General features: G+C 45.9%; 2 long non-coding RNA genes across 8 annotated transcripts; one reads left to right on the top strand and one right to left on the bottom strand.

The window, feature by feature from the left end:
• Nucleotides 1-411: 411 nt before the first annotated feature.
• LOC140622971 (uncharacterized) lies at nucleotides 412-8,988 on the bottom strand. Of its 7 annotated transcripts, XR_012022639.1 has the most exons (5): nucleotides 5,720-8,988; nucleotides 4,383-4,466; nucleotides 1,045-4,158; nucleotides 796-912; nucleotides 412-672 (listed from the first exon to the last, which is right to left on the bottom strand). It is a non-coding gene; the product is annotated as an uncharacterized lncRNA (long non-coding RNA). The 7 variants fall into 7 exon arrangements; XR_012022635.1 differs by having other exon boundaries at nucleotides 796-4,158; XR_012022636.1 differs by having other exon boundaries at nucleotides 412-912.
• LOC140622972 (uncharacterized) lies at nucleotides 5,449-12,537 on the top strand. The gene is made up of 4 exons (XR_012022640.1): nucleotides 5,449-7,386; nucleotides 7,482-7,565; nucleotides 7,990-8,518; nucleotides 8,952-12,537. It is a non-coding gene; the product is annotated as an uncharacterized lncRNA (long non-coding RNA).
• The last annotated feature ends 3,991 nt before the right edge of the window (nucleotides 12,538-16,528 follow it).

The raw sequence follows: 16,528 nt of genomic DNA, 5'->3' as shown, positions 1-16,528 counted from the left end.
AATAAATGTCATGGCTTAAGCCACTGAGTTTTGGACTCGTTTGTTACTCAACAACAAATAACTGGCACGCCATGACCTGGGTTTCAGGTTTTATGTAGCTAATTTCAAGTATTTTATTTTTCAGTCCCTTCTAGTTTCTAATGGTTACAGAATTTTAATACTTATACTGAATGCCGTATGGAGAGGAGCAAAATTGGATGCAGGGCCCAGCTGTGAGGTGGTTGCAATTGTCTAAGGAAGAGATGACAGTGACTTGAGGACTTCTGTTTCCACTTAGGATATGGAATATGCTGCAAGAAAATGTCACTCCCACCCTAGCAATGAGAAATAGCCAGATAATCTACAAAACCATAGCTTTTCTTGAGTTCTCAGGAAGCTGAGGTCACGAGGCAATGAAATAAAACCTCTTCATTTTTTTAAAGATTTTATTTATTTATTCATGAGAGACACAGAGAGAGGCAGAGACATAGGTGGAGGGAGAAGCAGGCTCCCTGCAGGGAGCCCAATGCAGGACTCAATCCCAGGACTGCGGGATCATGCCCTGAGCCAAAGGCAGATGCTCAACCACTTGAGCCACCCAGGCGTCCTGAAATAAAGCCTCTTCAAGGAGAGAGAGGGACACACATGAACAGTTTCAACTTTAACAGAGCATGGAAGAAGGAGGTGACTGTCCTACAAGTGAGTAAGAGGAAACCAACAAAAATTTTAACAGAGCCTAAAAGGCTACACATGCGCTAGCGTGTCAATTTAGAATAGCTTGGAGACTACTCCAGACACAGGAGAGTTTCTACTCACAGGTAAGCTTTCTTCCAGAGGCCTCTCCTGTAGTTCTGAGGAAAAGTGGGAGCAGGGCAGGACATGGGAGGCAGCTTTCCTCCTAAGTGGTGCGAGCATGCGGAGTAGATAAGGCAGCTGCTGGGGAGAAGACAAAAGGCCTCAGCTGCTTCCACAATCCTCTCTTCTTAGCAAAAGCCTTAAGCCACTGAGGAAGGGGCAACAGAGTCTTGCTTGGGGGGGAGGGGGAGTGATAAAAGCCAAACTCACCTGCTTCTGGGTAAGGAGTAAAAACGTTCTTGCCTTTTCTTTAATACTGGCAAAGATCCATTCAGTGAGGAAGAATGGAAGCAAAATCCCTCTATCCCAAAGGGAAAGCAGGAAACCATCACAGGCTGAAGATTCAAGCAAGGGTCTGTTCTGCTCTGGGGAGAGGGCAAGAAACTCTGGCCACCCCAAACCAACCACAGATATAAGGCAGAATTTGGCTTTCAGAGGGAGTAGGGGCAGAAATAATGAAAAAGCCCCACTCTTGACCTTGGGGTGTGTCTAAGACTAAAGGCGAACCAGGAAAACAGACACACACATCCTCAACCCACTGTGTCCTGCCCCTCCAGGAGCCTAGCACCACACGGCAAGCAACAGCAGGCTACTGCTGGTGGAGGGGCAGGCATGCAGGGATGGTTGAAAAGCTGAAGGTGGAGCAGGAACCCAGAGAAACCCTGACACCCCAGTCCCTAGTCTAAGCAGCTCACCACTAGAGGAATTCAAAGCCTATTTTGCACTGAAGTAATGGTGGTAAAAACAAGACCCAAACCCAACCTGATCCCTAACTAAACTGATTCAGCCCCTCAGACCAACAGAAGAGGAATGCCCACTTCTGGCCATAAATACCATATAGTTCAGGCTCTATTATTTACACAGGATGGGCATTCAGTACAAATTTATGAAACATACGAAAAAGTGAGAAAGAAAAAAAAAAACCCAATCCATCATCAAAAGATAAAGAAATCAACAGAACCAGACTCACAGATGACACAGATAGGAACTTTAAAATAATGACTAATATGTTAATGGGTCTAGTGAGAAAGGATGGGCAACCTGCATGAACATATGGGGAGTCTCAGCAGATGCAAGGAAACTATAAGAAAGTCAAATGGAAATGCTAGAAGTAAAAGACTTGATATCAGAGATGAATTCCTTCAACAAGCTATTTCATAGACAAGTACAGCTGAGGGGAAAAAAACAATGAACTTGGGAAAGGTCAATAGAACTCATCCAAGCTGAAACACAAAGAGAAAAAGGAGTAGGAGTAAGAAAATGAAAACCAGGCTTCTGAGATCTGTGGGGAAACAGCAAACAGTCTAATATATGTGTAATTTGAGTCCCAGAAAGTGAAGAAAGAACGAATGGGGCAGAAGCAATATTTGGGGAGATGACTGTTAACACAAACGAAGACATGGCACTGAGCCTAGAGAGAGATGGATGTGGGAAGCATGGAGGGGGAAGAACCATGGGAACTTGGTATCTGAGTGGAATGAGAGTGGAGTGAGAGAAAAGGAAGAGAGAAGCATGGCACCTGGGTTTCTGCATGAGGTAGTAGTGGGTGGTTAGCAAGTGGTGCCGGGATTGCCAGCCTGGCTTAGGTCTGCAGAGCCCATGTTCCATGGGTCACCACCCTGCCTCCTACAGGCTAGACTGCAGTGACAGTGGGTGGGCCTCTGCTCCTTGATGCCCCAGCAGGAGGCTATACTAAGCAGCAGTTTGCTGGCCCCCATGAGTCAATGTGTGGCTAAGAGGCGTATACATCTCCTGTCATTCTCCCCACCTCCCTTTCCCAAGGTCTACACATCACAGGCTGTTCTGAAGGAAAGGTTTTCTCTTTTCTCTTCATGCTGACCTGATCCACTTTTTAAAAATGAGTTCTTTTGCAGATAAGCAGGGAGGGATGAAGCAGAGGTGGGTGAAAGGAATGATGTCTGTGTGTGCATGTGTGCACAAGAAAGGAGATGAGTTACTGAGAGTTTATGAGTATTGTATTTTTCCCTTTTTTTTTAAAGTAGGCTCCACACTCCACATGAGGCTTGAACTCACAACCCTGAGATCAAGAGTTGCATGCTCTACCTACTGAGCCAGCCACGTACCCTGGGTTTTTGAGCATTTTATAGAATAGTACCACTTTGGGTTTTTTATCTTATGTCCATTTTGGATGAGATTATCCACTGGTAACTCAGCAGATGCCAAGGTGCAGCATGGTCTTCAGCAGAGTGTCTGATCAAATAAATCATTAGATATGGGAGACAGGATGAAGGATGTAGGCTGGATAAAAGCATAGTAGTATAAATTCACAGTTGTTTGAACAACCATCTAGAAAGTAAGCCATTGATAAACTGACAGGATGCTGGTTTCTTTTTTCTTCTTCTCTCCTCCTCCCCCTCACCTTTCCCCTTCTTCCTCTCCTCCTTCTCTTTTCTCATTATTCCTCCTTTTTCTTTTTTCTGCTCAGCTCAACATTTAAAAAAAAAGATTTATTTATTTAAGAGAGAAAGAGAGAGAGCAAATGGGAGAGGGGAGAGTGAGAGAGAGAATCCCGAAGCAGACTCCCCACTGAACATGGAGCCCTATCTGGGGTTTGATTCCAGGACCCTGAGATCATGACCTGAGTCAAAATCAAGAGTCGGACCCTAAACTGACTGAGCCACCCAGGCACCCCCAGCTCAACATTTTTATTAATGATTTGGCTAAGTGCATAGAAGGCATCTTTACCAAAAGTGAGAGGATAGGTAACTGATTGGCCAACAGAATCAGACTGTAAAAATTTTTATAGACTGGAATGATGGGACAAAGTATGAAATCGAACAGGGATAATATGAAGCCCTTCATTTAGGATAATAATAAATTAACTCTACAAATAGAAGACAAAAAAGAACTGTGTATTAGTTTATTCTAGTGACAGAAGCCAGACTCAATCTAGATTAAGCCATAAAGGGACATTGATTGAGAAGGACAAAAGTAGAGCTGGCCTCAAGGTCAGCTGGATCCAAGGACTCAAACAGGATATTCAATCTCCTCTTTCTTCCACTCTTAGCTTTTCTCTATTTCTTTCTGTGTAGGTATAGCAGGTAGACAACTGGAAGTTTTGCACATCATCCCAGTTCTGCACATCAATCCAGCCCTTCAACGCCATATATGAAAGGACTTTGATTGGCCTGGCCTGGGTTACATGCCCATTGTTGAACCAATTGCTGTGACCAGGGACAGGATACTTTTACTGGCTGAGCCTAGGTCACGGGCCCAAACCTATGGCTAGAGACACAGGGTACCATGGTTGGCAATCCCACCAGAACCATTTGAGAACGGGAAGTAGGGGAGAGTTGCTGTTACCTGCAGAAACACAAAAAGGATGCTGAGAAACCAAAACAACAGATGTTTGGTGTCCTTACGGTTCAATTGAGTCAGTAGTGTGTACCTGCCAACATTTATAATTCTAGGAATCAATAGTGGAAATGTACTTAGGGCTATAATAGTGTAAAAATACATTCTGCACTGCTCATATGACTCTGAAGCATCATCTAGGCACTATGAAAGAGGAACATTAACAAACTCACAGTGCTCGCTGGAGGAGGGGTCCAGAGTGAGGAGGCTCAGAAGATCATCTCATTTGAAGAAAGATCAAGGCAATACAAATTGACCTGGAAAGAGAAGATATGATAGACATAGTTGGCCTTAAAATATATGGAGGGGGCAGCCCAGGTGGCTCCAGTGGTTTAGCGCCGCCTTCAGCCCAGGGTGTGATCCTGGAGACCCGGGATCGAGTCCCGCTTCGGGCTCCCTGCATGGAGCCTGCTTCTCCCTCTGCCTGTTTCTCTCTCTCTGTGTGTCTCTCATGAATAAATAAATAAAATCTTTAAAAAATATGTATGGAGGAATCTTGAGTAGAAAAATGAAACACTGACATACAATGGACAAACTAGGACCAGTGGGAGGAAGTTTCAGGGAGATTGGTTACCATTCCTTACAAGGTAAACTTTCTTTTTTTTTTTTTTAAGATTTTATTTATTTATTCATGAGAGACACACAGAGAGAGAGGCAGAGACACAGGCAGAGGGAGAAGCAGGCTCCATGCAAGGAGCCTGATGTGGGACTCGATCCGGGTCTCCAGGGTCACACCCTGGGCTGCAGGCGGCGCTAAACCGCTGAGCCACCGGGGTTGCCCCAAGGTAAACTTTCTAATAGCTGTCCAAGAATAGACAAGGCTGCCTTGTAAAAGGTAGGGGATCCCTGGGTGGCGCAGCGGTTTGGCGCCTGCCTTTGGCCCAGGGCGCGATCCTGGAGACCCGGGATCGAATCCCACGTCGGGCTCCCGGTGCATGGAGCCTGCTTCTCCCTCTGCCTGTGTCTCTGCCTCTCTCTCTCTCTCTGTGACTATCATAAATAAATAAAAATTAAAAAAAATTAAATAACAGGTAGTGTGTCTGGGCAACCTGGGTGGCTCAGGGGCTTAGTGCCTGCCTTTGGCCCAGGGCCTGATCCTGGAGACCCAGGATTGAGTCCCACGTTAGGCCCCCTGCATGGAGTGTGCTTCTCCCTCTGCCTGTGTCTCTGCCTGTCTCTCTCAATCTCTCTCTCTCTCTCTCTCTCTGTCTCTCATGAATAAATAAATAAAATCTTAAAAAAAAAAAAGTAGTGAGTCCCCTGTCACTGGAGGTGTTCAATCAGGCATCAGATGTAAAGGGGATTCCTGTATCTGACAAAAAGTTGGATCAGGTGCCCTCTAAGGTCCTTTCCAGTTATGAAAATCTATGGTTGTCCATTGGAGACCTACAGGCACTTCCTGCTAGTAAGTCCATCCCTGGACTCCCCAGAATCTGGGAAGGAGAGCTGGTGAGCTCTTTTCCCTTCCTAGATGATAATGATCTCTTCCAATGAACACTAGATCACTTACCAACAATCAGAGGGAAGTTCTCCTACGCACACCACCAAGCAATTCTCATACACCAGCAGGAGGTCCAAGAATCCAGCCCAATTCTATCACTATCTACCCAGAGATTGTATCAGATTCTGCAGGGTAAAGGTTCAGTCTTACAAGACTGTCCCCTAACTGCCACTTCAGATGCCCACTGCAAGCCCCGGGCTGTTACCTGTGCTTCTGACCAACTGGCTACAGATTGGAGGTTCCAACCACCTCCTCCTTAAGTTCAGTTAATCTGCTAGAGCAGCGCACAGAACTCAGGGAAACACAACATTTATCAGTTTATTAAAGGACGTGTTAAAGGACAGAAATCAACAGTCGGATGAAGGGATACATAGGTGAGCTTCCATGCCCTCTCCAGGCACACCACTCTCCACAAACTCTGTGTGTTCACCAACTCCAAAGCTCTCCCAACCTAGTCATTTTGGGTTATTATGGAGGCTTTATTGCATAGTCATGACTGAGTCACTGGCCATGGGCTGGTTCAGCCTATAGCTCTTCCCCCATCCCTGGAGGTTCCCAGCCTCTACTCACATAAGTTGTTCCTTCTGGCGACCAGCACCTGCCTTTTTTTGGGGGGGTCCATAAGTCACCTTCAGTAATAACAAGACATCTATTTCACCTTTCTGGCTCTGAAGTGTTTTCATAAACTGTGGATGAACACCAAATATATCTGAGAAATATATTTGGTCATCTAAATGACCAAGTATGCATTTCTTATAAATCATTTTAACATAGATGGGAGGCTGTGAGCAGGCACAGGAACTGTCCATCACAGCTGCAGCCAGACAAAGAGGTGGGACAAAGGGGTGTGGGGCAAGGCATCAACAGCATCTGCCCTGGTCCCTTTCCCACTTGGTCCAGGACCTATCTTCCAGAGACAGCATGGGACCTTTGATTTTCATGTTCTAGCCTCTGTGACCCAGTGAAATCTCCAGGTCAGCTAATTCTGCATAATCTTTTCTGAAGTCCACCCACAGCTCTTTTGGGTTGAAGTCTCCCTTCTGGGCTGAGCAACCTCAAGGGCTGTCTGGGCTGAGGTGCATGGGCACTGGACTCTCCAAGCTGCCACCTGTTCTGTTCTACACCCACATGTGAGCTTGGTACATGATGACATTAGGGCCACTGGCTGCATTGTTCACTCTACTATAATCAAGGCCAGAAATGGTTGAAGGATGGATGGGCTCCAAGTTTCCTCTGCTGATGGCCTATTATTTCTTAAGAAGAAAAGGCTAAGAAAGACTGAGAACTCAAAGACCCTGAGAGACCTCAGTCAAAGCCTTGGAGACACTTTGGAAGATGGGAAATCAATGCACTAACATTAGAGGCAGGATTCCCCCTCCAAGTTGGTGTGCCACTCCAGTTACCACTCCTCTGGCCTTGTTCAGAGCTCTGAAACCCTTCTCTCTCGCTCCTGTTCCTCTCTCTCTCTTACCTTGCATTCCTGAGTCATACTCACTGTCTTTCCAGCCGTCCCTTCTGTCTTCCTTCATGTTAGTTACCTCCTGCTATGAGGCTACATTACCTCTGATGGTCACACGACTCCCTGATTTTGCCTCACTTCTTACCATCCCTGCTCAGTGCTCTGATACCCATCTCATCACCTGGGAGAAAGGGAGGCGGAGCTGCCAGTATTTATGGTGAGTCTGGGGTGAGATGGGCCTCCCTATGGGAAAGAGGGGGTGTGTGCTGGGGTGTGTTGGCGTGGAGTTCAGTTTTACCATTGTTAGATTAGGGCAAGGCAAATGGATGGCAGATGTTATCCAGCCAGTGGAAGAGCCTGGTCAGCAAATCAACTGAAACCCACCTAAGGTCTCAGGTGAGAGATGAGACAAAATACTGGATCCCACCTCAGCTCAAGACAAGGCACTTTACTGAGATGGGAGCGGGGCAGTGCGGGCTGACTCCTCTCCCACCTGTCCCCTCTTCCCTCTCTTCCTCCCTCAGGCTCCCTCCATCGCTCTTGCTCTTCAGTCGGGGCTTCTCTCCCCCTGTGCTGTCATGAGTTCCCTACGTCTCTCTTTGTCTCTTTTATCTTCTTTCTGTCTCAGACTCTGCTGTGCTTTGTTCATCATCCCCCAGTCCCCCGTCACTGAGACCCTGTCACCATCTCACTTTTTTGCCTCTTCACATTCTCTCGGTCCCTAAATATGCTTAGTTTCTCTTGGTCACCGTCAAAGGGACTGGCGTATGCCTCTGACTTGATCTGTTTTTCTGTGTCCGTCTGTCCATATTCCCAAAAGCCCTTTAACTCCAGAACGTCTGGCTGGAGTGGCTTTTCTGAGAACAGAGCCTGGGACAGCCACCCAACGTGTGTGTATGTGCGCGCACGCGGAGTCGGAGTCGAGGTGGCCGAGAACATTTCCAGCCCAGCGGTCGTCATGGTAACAGCCTGGGCGGGCCAGGCAGGGGACACGGCGAACCACGTGGGCTTGACCTTTCTGTGGGTGTCACGTTTGAGCGGGAGCTGGGGAAAAACAGCAACAACTGCTTCCCTCTGGCTTCCAGGCCACGCTGAAAGGAGAGAGGCAGAGAGGAGGAGAGAAGCGGGACAGCTGGCAGCAGAGGGAGAGGAGAGACGTTAGCCAGAGCCATCTCGAGACCGGGCGGGGGAGAGGGGCGCGAGCACAGGCCCGCACACACGCACACACCGCTTGGGGTCGGCACCGGGACTCCCACCACGAGCTGACCTGTGGAGGGCACCAGACATCGTTCCTGGAGGTTCAGCCCGCGCTTCAGCCGCCAGCCGCCAGCCGCTGGCCGCAGCTCCGGGTAGGTGGTTACTAAAAGGTCAGTTCCCCACACTCAGAGCTCCCCTCCAGACTCCTTCGGATCAAATGTCACTTTTTCCATATTGCAGAAGCCTCTATTGCTCTAAGGAAAATCTGCTAAGAGAAAAAAAGAGCCAAATGATTCTTGCAAAAATAGAAATATTATAAATGCAAAAGTCCAAAGAAAGACACTCAAAAGGCATTCTAATCCTCCTTCCCCTTTTCCCAGCTCTGAAGGTCACTCCACAGTTGCTTCTCATGCCCCCCGGGTCAGTGGGGAGAGATGAGGCTGGGTCCCGGGTCCACTTCTCTGGCAAGGGCACAAGAAGGGCCTCCAGATCTTTTGTTGCCCGTGTGTGATGGGGGCTTGGACTCACAGCTTTCCTCCTTGCCTGTAACATACCCATTCTGCTCCTTATCTTTCTCCTATGCAGCAGACATACAGGTGCCAGGACGAGGTGTCCACCGGTGTCCTGTTAATCCCGTGACCTCTTAAGGAGACGTGAAGGGTACAGGGTAGCCTCAGGTCAGCTCCGTAGAGAACACAACTCACCTGTGGATCTCAATTCTAGACTTTCTTTAAAAAAATTTTTTTTAAAAGATTTTATTTATTTATTCACGAGAGACGCAGAGAGAGAGAGGCAGAGACACAGGCAGAAGGAGAAACAGGCTCCACAGAGGGAGCCCGACGTGGGACTCGATCCCAGGTCTCCAGGATCAGGCTCTGGACCGAAGGTGGCGCCAAACCGCTGAGCCACCCGGGCTGCCCAATTCTAGACTTTCAAGTCATGGCCATGCAAGAAATCTCAAACCTTCTGGGAAACACGACTATGGAAAACAAGACCACCAACTCAGGGTGAAAAGTAAGGTCTTGCAGTGTACTGACAATCTACACGCAGGAAAGACATGAAGTGGACACTCACCAGCCAAGAGGTGGGTGACTTAACACACCAGCATTCCAGCCTTTTATTCAACAGTCAGCCCAAGATCCCCTTGGAGAACTGCCATTGTGCCACTCAGATAAAGGAAGGGGAAGTCTTGTGATTCTTGGCAGGAGAGGGGATGGCAGACCAAGTGGTCATGAGTTAGCATGCCTCCCAAAGGCTATTTGAAATGAGTCCTGATTTTGTATATTTGCAAGTGCTTACAGTGTTTCCAAAAATCCAGCAGTTTTGAAGCTAACCTCTCTTTCTCTGACTCAGGTTTAGGTGTTGTGGGCCTCTGTTTGCAAGTTGATTTACATAACCTTCTAGTTCTTTCTCTACAGAATCACTGACTCCTCCTGTCCCTTCCCTGGGGACAGAGGAGGTTCTGGGAACCTTTGAGTACCTGTGACTCCAGAACAGTAGGCAGAGGACAGGAGGGAAATTTGGGTGCCCTGCCGTCCCACACGAGACCCAGGCTGCAGCCTAGCACACAGGCCCTGCACCATCACTCTGCCTTGGCTGCAGCTATGTCCCTGTGTGAGCACAGGGCCTTTCTCTTCTGACCAAGCCCCTTCCCCCTAGATCTGCCTTTTTTCCATCAGCTCCTCAATTCACCCCTGATGCCCCTCCTGCTCAGCACCTGGGGCTGGGACAGCTCCCCAGGGATTTTTTTTTTTTTTTTTTTTTTTTTAAATAGTCTTGAAGCATCTGCGTACCTGAAGTGATGTAAACTGGGGAATGTGGGTCAGACTGGTGATTGTTCCCACCAGATCTGTGGCTCCTAGAATCCATCTGATCTCTCTCCACTCATGCTCTGGGCCAGGCCTGCCTCATCTTCTGGATCTGGATGTTCATGCACTAGAGCAGGCCATCCACTATTTCATGCCGATGCCTTTACTCACTCTATTCTCTTTGCTAAAAATTTCTTTTCTTGGGAATCCATGTTCTGCTTCAAGACTCAATTCGAATGCTACCATACAAGTAGAGCTCCCCTCAATCCACTTCAGGCTACTCTGCTTCCCTTAGAATTTGTTCTTACCACTCTCATAGTAGTCATGTTTCTGTTTCCACATCTGCCTCCCCACTGGAGGGTGTGCTGTCTGGAACACACTGGTCATATTGATCTGTGGATCCCAGAACTTGGCTCAATATTGCTCACTGAGTATTTGTTAATGCTGTTGGTCCTCACCCAGAGTAGACCCTTGGTGGAAGGTGTGAGCCAGAAAGGTCTCACACTCCTCAGAAGCAATGGTATATCTGCATGCCAATGAGTCGTGAGTGGCATATGTCATGCTGCCCTTTCCTTGCCAGACAACAGTCCCATCCTGACAAGGTCCCATGGTGCCAGGCTGATTGCAAGACAGGGTACCTCTCACCTCTAACAAAACCACAGCTTTGGCCTGTTGGCACCCCATGTGATAGAGATGCAACACCTGGCTGCCATCTGCATCCTTCCTCCCTAGCCTTGGACAGCTGAATCCTGTAGTTATGCCCTCATCCTTTGGCTCTACTGAGTCCTTTTGCTGCACTAAACAGAGCCCTTGAGAGTGGTTTTGAGTGGGAAGAGAGGGCTGGAGGCATCCTTCCTGTCCTCCTCCCTCTCCCTCCTCCTGGCTGGCTGCAGCTGTGCTGTGCGATGGGGAAGTGAGCACAGTCTTAATTACTGCTCAGCCCTGCTCATTAGTGCCTCTGGAAGCCAGAGAAGCCCCGAGTTAGGATGTCTCGATCACAGTGGAGGCCAGGGCCCCAGGTTTCCTGGCTGATCGCTACTCCCATTTCTCAGGGATTGAGTCTGTGTGACTGTGGATCCCTTTTTGGGCCTCCTGAGGGAAATGTCCTTCCCCAGGACGGGAAAAGCGCTAGAGCTGGAGAGAAGAGAGGGAAGAATGGGCCCCCTCGTGGGCTCTCACTCGTGTGTACAGAGCATCACGGGGACAACATATGGTGGAACATGTGAAACTCCAGTGCAATCAGAGAAAAATGAACAAATGATTAAATAAACCACATGTGCTTAAATCCAGCACATTGATGACTACCTTTGGAGGGACTTAGGCAAGCGACTGGTGCATTGTTCAGCCACTATTTTTTTTTTTTTTTTTTTGGTAGTGAAATGGAAAAAAAAGAACTGTAAGTTGCTGAATACTGAACAAAAGAAAGCCGAGTGAAGTGGGAGGGGGGAGAGGGGGAGGGCTGGAAATTGTAAATGAATAGGCCCGGTACAAAGTCCTTCACAATACCAACTTGTAAACACCCTAGAAGATCATATGAGATAATACACATGAAAGCACTTTTTGAACTGTAAAAGGCTTTGGAAATATACGGTATTATTAGGTAATATTTCTGCTCAGCGCAGACTATAGAACAGATGCTACGAGGAGGCTGGAGATTTATGATAATGACTCATCACCCACAAGGTACTCACACAGTTTAGGCTGGTTTATTTAATTAGTCATTGCCTCTCACATATACTACTGTGCAAGCCTTCTAAGGAGCCTGCCCACCTCCACCTTCTCGCTGTTCCATTCATCCTTTATGCCACCACCAGATTAATTTTCCTGATGTGGAGCTCTCATCAGATACTTACAATGATTCTCTTGCCCACTTCATAGAGCTTGGAGACCTGGGTTTAGCAATCCAGATCATACTCTGCTCCGACACGACTCTCCCAACCTGATTTCCCTCCTTCCACACTGTAGACGTAGACTCGGGGAGATCTAGTCATTTATCCAACACCACACAGACACAAAGTGGCAGGTCCCCTAATCAAACCAACAAACCCCAGACACCTGACTCTAAAACCACTGCTCTTTGTAGCCCCTCTCTTTTTCCCTTTGATAGATAAGACACAATGAAGATCTTCCCACAAAGAGCTTTTTCTCTTCTTTGGAAAAAATTTCCTCAGGACAAACTCCCAAGAGTGGGATTACCAATTCAAAACACATTAATATTTTTATGGCTACATGAATTGACATATACTCGGCCAAAGGGCTGAGCTGATTTATATTTTAGCCGGTGATAAATACACACAGCTTTCACCAGACCCTCCCTGCCACTGGGGGGTAATCTTTGAATAAATTGCTTATTAAATAAGTTATTTCTTTGTTTGAGTTTCTTTGACTACTGAGGTGGAATATTTTTCATGATTCTGTTTACTATTTGTACTTTATCTTGTGTAGATTATGTGTTCATATCTGTGGCTCATATAATTATTAAAGTCTCCCATGTTTCAGATGTTGCAGCTAGAAAAAAGGAAAAGAAAGGGCTATCTTTAAGAGCAGATATGGTGGGCTCTGTGAGATCAGAGCAGAGGTCCCTATCTGACAAAGGCATGTAAATAAGCTGTACCTTTTTTTTTTTTTTTTAATAAGCTGTACCTTGAGTAAATCTGTAGGGCAAAATTTAGGTCAACTGATTTAAAATACAGTCTGCAATTAAAGAGAAAACTTTGGAGGAGGCATTCCCTAGACTCAGTCAATACTTTTCCTCACCCTGTCAGTGTGTCATAACACTAACATCCACTACTTCATTTCCAAGTCATTTTGGTGACTACATATTTGCCCTCAAACAGCACTGCTTTATTTTTTTATGTTGTATTAAAATTATTTTTTTACAGATTTTATTTATTTATTCATGAGAGACACAGAGATACAGGCATAGGGAGAAGCAGGCTCCATGCAGGGAGCCGGACATGGGACTGATCCCAGGTCTCCAGGATCACACCCTGGGCCGAAGGTGGCGCTAAACCACTGAGCCACCCAGGCTGCCCTTATTTTATTTTCTGATGAGGTAATGTATACACACAATACAAAGGTCAAAAGATAGAAAAGGATATAGAGTAAAAATATCTCCTTCCTCCTCTGCCTTGGAATCATTGCCTTTCCATCCCTGGGGACAGATGCTATTCCCAATTCCTTGTGTATCCTTCAGGGACATCCTATGCATATTTGAGCCTGTATGTGCATATTCTTAATGGAAATGATAGTATATAATATAGCATACAATACGTGCTGATCTGTACTTTCCTGTTTTGAGAATATTCCATATCAATATATAGAAAGTTTAAATACATTTTTAAAACTGAATATTGGGACGCCTGGGTGGCTCAGCAGTTGAGCATCTGCCTTTGGCTCAGGGTATGATTCCGGAGTTCTGGGATCGAGTCCCACATCGGGCTCCCTGCAGGGGGTCTGCTTCTCCCTCTGCCTGTGTCTCTGCCTCTCTCATGAATAAATAAATAAAATCTTTTAAAAGAAAAGAAAAAAACTGGAATATTAGTGGATATGCTCTACACTAAGAGAATTCAATAAACAAAAATCCACATATATAAGGCAAATTTTCTGGAGGTACTTACTTTGCAAACTAAAACTCTATTTGTATAGAAATCTTCTAATATTAAGCCAACTTCATATATTTCAGTTATGATTCATTTCATCAATATTATGTTAATCTGTTTATACAGAAATGGTCTATGAAAAACAAAGGCCATTTAACTTGGAAATTATTTATTAAGCATATAAATTGTTAAAGATTATACTTTGGTCAAAATGATATCCTGACCTGGTCAGAAAGTGTGATTATATGTTTAAAAAAGTTGATTCTAGGGATGCCTGGGTGGCTCAGCAGTTGAGCGTCTGCCTTTGGCCCAGGGCGTGATCCTGGAGACCTGGGATCGCGTCCCACATCGGGCTCCCTGCATGGAGCCTGCTTCTCCCTCTGCCTGTGTCTCTGCCTCTCTCTCTCGCTGCGTCTCTCATGAATAAATAAATAAGATCTTTTTAAAAAATAAAATAAATAAAATAAAAAAGTTTATTCTATATTCATGTGATATTACAGGAAATGTCTTTGCCATTAAATTAATAATACTAGGATGTAAAAATCAGATTAGTGATTGCCTAAGGTAGAGAGTATGGAAAACTGATTGCACAAGGGTCTGAGGTATTAGAAATGTCCTGTATTTTGACTGAGATAAAAAAAGATTTTATTTATTTATTTGACAGAGAAAGTGTGTGCAAGCTGGGGAAGGAGCCAAGGGAGAGGGAGAAGGGGACTCTGCTCTGAGCATGGAGCCTGACAAGGGTCCCGATTCCATGAGCCTGTGATCATGACCTGAGCCGAAATCAAGAAAGGGATGCTTAAAAAAAAGAAAGAAAGAAAGAAAGAGACGCTTAACCTACTCAGCCACCCAGACACCCCTATGTAATTCTTGTATTAACCTGGGTTGCTCAGTGGTTAAACATCTGCCTTTGGCTCAGGTCGTGATCTTGGGGTCCTGGGATCAAGTCCTATACTTCATGGAGAGCCTGCTTCTATCTCTGCCTATGTCTCTGCCTCTCTCTCTGTGTCTCTCATGAATAAATAAATAAGTAAATAATCTTAATAATAAAAAATAAATTAAAAACCCACAAATGTAATAGCTCCAAATATAATAATTCCACCTGTCCGGTTTGTAATCTATTTAACAAACATCAACAGGAAAAGGCTCTCAATGTTAGCTGATGTGAGATGTACAGTCCAGGGTCATCAGGACTTCTTGGTAGGATCCAGTCCACCAGAGCCTTGTGTCCTAACATGGCACAAGACTAGACTTTTGCCCTGGATCACATTGAAGGGTTGGGGCATGCCCTACAGATATCCCCAACTTCTTCCGATCACTGACCCCAGGGCTGACATCTATGGGTTTATTATTTATGCTTAACCTACTGAGCATCCCAAGCCCCCCCTGGTATGATCTTTTAAACTTTGATCTTATCTCTCCTTAGAATTTATCTTTTCAGACTTAGGGTCTTAGCTCTTCTAATGCCTGCTTTCTAACTGTATAGTTAAAATGTATCATACAATTAATTTTATTCCTTCATTTGTTCATTTACGTGATATTCACTTTCATCTCCTCCAAATCTTTGCTCAGATGTTACCTCCTCAATGTGGCCTATCCTAATTACTCTATTTAAAACTGAAACACCAGGGGTGCCTGGGTGGCTTAGTTGGTTAAGCATCTGCCTTTGGCTCAGGTCACCATCCCAGAGTCCTGGGATTGAGCCGAGTGTCGGCTTCCTGCTCAGCAACGAGTCTGCTTATCCTCTTCTTCTGTGTACCTCCCCTATCCTGCTCATGCTCTGTCTTGGTCTATCTCAAATAAACAAAATCTTTTTAAAAAACAAAAATTGAAACACCTGCTCCTCCTGCACCCCCTATCGTCCTTACCCTGCTCCATTTTCCCATATTATTTAGCACCTTCTAACATAGTATATACTTTTCTTATTTACTATGTATGTTCTTTTACCGAGAAATCACCATGTGTTTTATTTTATTTTAATTTTTTAAAATTTATTTATGATAGGCACACAGTGAGAGAGAGAGAGAGAGAGAGAGAGGCAGAGACACAGGCAGAGGGAGAAGCAGGCTCCATGCACTGGGAGCCCGACATGGGATTCGATCCTGGGTCTCCAGGATCGCGCCCTGGGCCAAAGGCAGGCGCTAAACCGCTGCGCCACCCAGGTATCCACTATGTATGTTCTTTACTGTGCATCTCCCTCCTCCAGGATGTAAGCTCCATTTTGTTTACTGAATCACTAATGTGTTCCAAGAATCTAGAACAGTGCTAGTTGCATAGTAGGCGCTCCAGAAATACAGTATTTGTTGAAAGAATAAATGATGTAAGCTCATCCCATGTATAAGACTACACAGGAAAAAAAAAAAAAAAAGACTACACAGGGCTAAGCATGTTGAGCCTCCAAAGATGAATCTGCAGTGAGTCTCACCCTCAGAGGGTCCATAGTCTGGCCTTGGATTTGGGACATGGAATTACTAACCACAATACAAGATTGAAACTTCAGGACAGAAAAAGAGCCAGGAATTTAGAGGAGGAGGAAGAGAAAGCTTTCAATCATGGAAGAACCATGGGAAGGCATGAGCATAGGAGTCAGAGATGGGAATTGAATGCTGAATTCCATCGGGGCACCTGGGTGGCTCAGTGGTTGAGCATCTGCCTTTGGCTCAGGTCCAGATCCTGCGGTCCTGGGACTGAGTCCTGTATCGGGATCCCCACAGGGAGCCTGCTTCTCCCTCTGCCTATGTCTCTGCTTCTT

This window comes from Canis lupus, chromosome 32, assembly GCF_048164855.1.
Source record: "Canis lupus baileyi chromosome 32, mCanLup2.hap1, whole genome shotgun sequence".
NCBI lineage: Eukaryota > Metazoa > Chordata > Mammalia > Carnivora > Canidae > Canis > Canis lupus.
Note: the sequence above shows the minus strand (reverse complement) of the source record. Positions and strands in the feature narration are given on the sequence as shown.